A 5,176-nucleotide genomic window follows, 5' to 3' on the forward strand; every position below is an offset into this window, starting at 1 on the left:
CCCTTTTGTCCCCCTTCCGGGGTTTCTTTGGGAGGCATAGTGGAATTCACCTGTAGTCCTAGCTACCTAGGAGGCTGAGGTGGAAGGATTTTTTTTTTTTTTTTTTTTTTTTTTTTTTTGGGATGGAGTTTCCCTTTTGTTACCCAGGCTGGAGTGCAATGGCACGATCTCGGCTCACCGCAACCTCCGCCTCCTGGGTTCAGGCAATTCTCCTGCCTCAGCCTCCTGAATAGCTGGGATTACAGGCACGCGCCACCATGCCCAGCTAATTTTTTGTATTTTTAGTAGAGACGGGGTTTCACCATGTTGACCAGGATGGTCTCGATCTCTTGACCTCATGATCCACCTGCCTCGGCCTCCCAAAGTGGTGGGATTACAGGCTTGAGCCACCGCACCCGGCCTTTTTTTTTTTTTTTAAGACGGGGTTTCACCATGTTGGCCAGGCTAGTCTTGAACTTCTGACCTCAGGTGATCCACCCGCCTTGGCCTCCAAAGTGCTTGGATTACAGGCGTGAGCCACCACGCCCGGCCAGATCTTTTGAACCCAGTAATTTGATACTGCAGTAAGCCTGGTTGCACCACCGCACTCCAGCCTGGGAGACAGAGTGAGACCCTGAGTCTAAATAATAATAATAATAATAATAAAGTCAAATGAAAAGGCCAGGGTGGCTCATGCCTGCAATCCTAAGCACTTTGGAAGGCTGAGGCAGGTGGGTCGCTTGAGCCCTGGAGTTAGAGACCAGCCTGGGCAACATGGCAAAACCTAAAAACACAAAAAAGGAAAAAAACAGGTGTGGTGGTGCTTGCTTGAAGTCCCAGCCACTCAGGAGGCTGAGGTGGAAGGATGGCTTGAGTCCAGGAGGTCAAGGCTGCAGTGAGCTGAGATTACATCACTGCAGCCTAGCCATGGTAACAGGGCAAGACCCAGTCTCCAAAAAGAAAAAAAAAGTCAAATGAATAAATGAATGAATTTCCTCCCAACTCCCCCTTCCCTCTGCTTCGGAGCCATATAAATTCATTCACTTTTTTGTCACAGGGAATGCCATTCAGGCAGCTTATGCAGATCCCGTAACTGGGAGGTAGAATCCCTCTTGCAAGAGCAATATCCCCACTCAAATTCTGGTTGCTAATTGGCTCCCAATGTTGAGTTTTCACTCTGTGGGTGGGCAACGCACTTTCCTCACCTACACTTGCTGTTTCTCATCACCACCTAGGAGAGGGGTGTTGTTACTGCTACCCCATTTTACAGATGAGAAAACCAAAGTTAGAGAGGTTAAGTCACTTGCCCAACGTCCATAGATAGCTAAGCTCAGACTCCAGCCCCTCAGACTGGCATGAGCTCAGTTCACCCTCTTAGGAACACCATCTGAAGAATACACCCCCAGCACACATATTCCCTATAGCAAAGGCTCGGCCTGTGGTGGGTGTCCCCCTCCTCACCACACACTTCCCTGTCAAGTCACCACTCCTTCACCCCAAACAGAGCCAGGGACCATGAACCCAAGGGAGGCCACTCATGGGACTGTCATTCAACCAACAAATGCTGACAGCAATGATGAGGTGGGCACTGGGCTAGTGAACAGCACAGATGTGTTCCCTGGCCTCAGAAGCCCAGAGACCAAGGGGAAGTTGACGGAATACCCACAAGGGGGCTGGGGCTGGGCAAAAAGGTGCAGGCTGTTTTGTCTGATCATAAGAGGGGAACTGATGGCCAGGTGTGGTGACTCATGCCTATAATCCCAGCACTTTGGGAGGCTGAGGTGGGTGGATCACGAGGCCCGGAGTTGAGACCAGCCTGACCAATATTGTGAAACCCCATCTGTACGAAAAACACAGAAATTAGCCCAGTGTGGTGGCGGGCATGTGTAGTCCCAGCTACTCAGGAGGCTGAGGCAGGAGAGTCACTTGAACTGGGGAGGCAGAGGTTGCAGTGAGCCGAGATCCTGCCACTGCACTCCAGCCTGGGCAATAGAACGAGACTCCACCTCAAAAAAAAAAGAAAAGGAAAAAAAGAGGGTAACTTACTTTCCTGGTCTGAGGAGCCAAGGAAGGGGCTATGCCCTTGCCATTCCCCCTGCCTGCCATGCTGTTCCTCAGTGCCTGCTCTAAGGTCACTCCTGGTGTGGTTTTCTCTGACCGCTCTCTCTTTTTAATTTGTATTCTTAGCAGTTTTTTTACATGCAGGATCTCACTCTGCTGCCCAGGCTGGAGTGCAGTGGCACAATCATAACTCACTGCAGCCTTGAACTCATGGGCTCAAGGGATCCTCCTGTCCCAGTCTCCCAAGCAGCTGGGACTACAGGTATGCACCACTATCCTCAGCTATTTTTTTTATTTTTAATTTTTTTGAGATGGAGTCTTGTGCTGTCACCCAGGCTGAAGTGCAGTGGCATGATCTCCACTTACTGCAACGTCTGCCTCCTCGTTTCAAATGATTCTCCTACCTCAGCCTCCCGAGTAGCTGGGATTACAGGTGTGTGCCACCATGCCTGGCTAACTTTTGTATTTTTTTTTTTTTTTTTTTGAGACAGAGTTTCGCTCTTGTTACCCAGGCTGGAGTGCAATGGCGCGATCTCGGCTCACCGCAACCTCCACCTCCTGGGTTCAGGCAATTCTCCTGCCTCAGCCTCCTGAGTAGCTGGGATTACAGGCACGCGCCACCATGCCCAGCTAATTTTTTGTATTTTTAGTAGAGACGGGGTTTCACCATGTTGACCAGGATGGTCTCGATCTCTTGACCTTGTGATCCACCCGCCTCGGCCTCCCAAAGTGCTGGGATTACAGGCTTGAGCCACCGCGCCCAGCCTAACTTTTGTATTTTTAGTAGAGACGGGGTTTCACCATGTTGGTCTCAGGCTGGTCTTGAACTCCTGACCTCAGGTGATTTGCCTGCCTCAGCCTCCCAAAGTGCCGAGATTACAGGCGTGAGACACTGCACCCAGCCAGCTCCACTATCTTGGAGAGCTTTGCCTGCCCTCTGCTTGAGGCAGTTTGCGAACTCATTGTTCCCTCTCTTCCAGGTCCTGGGTCTCCTGCTCCTGATTAATCTGTCACATGCTGTTTGATCTCAGAGTTGTTTCTGCTATTAGACTGGCAGGGTCTGTTCTGGGCTCTGTGTGTAGGATGCCATGGCCCCAGTGCCTGGCCAGTACCTGCCCTGAGTGAATGGACGGGTGAAGGAGGGGACCCAGTTGTTCTTCTGTGATGGGTGGAGACAAGGGCCAGCAGGCCTGTTTCTGGGTAAAGCCCATGGGGAGACAGTTGAACCAGGAACCAAATCTTGGCTGTGCCACTAACTGGCCAGATGCCCTAGAACTGATTTCTATGGACCTCAGTTTTCCTACCTGTGAAATGGGGACTAAGAGCTATATCTGCTTTAAATTGGCTTGTGTGAATGTCAGATAGTTACAGGATGGAGAAGGCAGAAGGTCAGCAGAGCCTCAGTGGATGGAGGAGTGGGGGACAAGTGGACAGAGAGAGTACCGCAGGGCCAGAGGTAGAGGCAAGGTGAGGCAATGAATTTACCTATGGAGGTTTCTCTCTAGCAGTTTGGGGGTGGGACAGGAGTGGAGAAAACACATCCCCTCCTCAATCTGGGCTGAGGAACGGGGTTCGTGAGGCACCAAGAACCTCCTTGGGGCTCTGGGTTGCCTCCTGTAGCCAAAGGGACGGCCTGTGTGCAGTGGCTCACACCTGTAATCCCAACACTTTGGGAGGCTGAGGCAGGAGGCCCAGACCAGCCTGGACGACCTAGGGAGATCTTGTCGCTCCAAAAACCAAAATTTTTTTTTTTTTTTTTTTTTTTTTTTTCCGAGACGGAGTTTCACTCTTGTTACCCAGGCTGGAGTGCAATGGCGCGATCTCGGCTCACCGCAACCTCCGCCTCCTGGGTTCAGGCAATTCTCCTGCCTCAGCCTCCTGAGTAGCTGGGATTACATTACAGGCACGTGCCACCATACCCAGCTAATGTTTTGTATTTTTAGTAGAGACGGGGTTTCACCATGTTGACCAGGATGGTCTCGATCTCTTGACCTCGTGATCCACCTGCCTCGGCCTCCCAAAGTGCTGGGATTACAGGCTTGAGCCACTGCCCGGCCTATTTTTATTTTTTTAAGATGAGGTTTCACCATGTTGGTCAGGCTAGTCCTGAACTCCCAACCTCAGGTGATCTGCCCTCCTTGGCCTCCAAAGTGCTTGGATTACGGGCCACCACACCTGGCCCCAAAAAATTTTTAAAAAAGAAAATTAGGCCGGGCGCAGTGGCTCATGCCTATAATCCTAGCACTTTGGGAGGCTGAGGCGGGTGGATCACCTGAAGTCAGAAGTTCGAGACCAGCCTGGCCAACATGGTGAAACCCTGTCTCTACTAAAAATACAAAAAATTAGCCAGGCATGATGGCGCGTGCCTATAGTCTCAGCTATTGGGGGGCTGAGGCAGGAGAATCACCTGAACCCCAGAGGCGGAGGTTGCTGTGAGCCGAGATCACACCACTGTAACCCCAGCCTGGGTGACAGAGCGAGAACCCGTCTCAAAAAAAAAAAAAAGAAAAAAAAGAAAATTCGCCAGGCATGGCGGTGGCACCTGTAGTCCCAGCTACTTGGGAGACTGAGGTAGAGGGACTACTTGAGCCTGGAGAGGTTGAGGCTGCAGTGAGCTATGATGGCACCACTGTACTCCAGCCTGGGCAACAGAGTGAGACCCTGTATCTAAAATAAAGAAAGCACCTGGCGTGGTGGCTTGCGCTTGCAATCCCAGCTCTTTGGGGGGCCAAGGTAGGCAGATCACTTTTGGTCAGGAGTTCAAGACCATACTGGCCAACATGGTGAAACCCTGTGTCTACAAAAATATAAAAGTTAGCCAGGCGGCCGGGCATGTAATTTACACGCCTGCAATCCCAGCACTTTGGGAGACCGAGGCGGGAGGATCACCTGAGGGGAGTTTGAGACCAGCCTGGCCAACACGGTGAAACCCCACCTCTATTTATTTATTTATCTCTTTCTTTCTTTTTAATTTTATTTTTTTTATTTTTTATTTTATTTTATTTATTTATTTATTTATTTATTTATTTTTTTTTTGAGACGGAGTTTCGCTCTTGTTACCCAGGCTGGAGTGCAATGGCGCGATCTCGGCTCACCGCAACCTCCGCCTCCTGGGTTCAGGCAATTCTCCTGCCTC

The sequence above is a fragment of the Sapajus apella genome, unplaced genomic scaffold (assembly GCF_009761245.1).
Source record: "Sapajus apella isolate SASKATOON/1434 unplaced genomic scaffold, GSC_monkey_1.0 scaffold229, whole genome shotgun sequence".
NCBI lineage: Eukaryota > Metazoa > Chordata > Mammalia > Primates > Cebidae > Sapajus > Sapajus apella.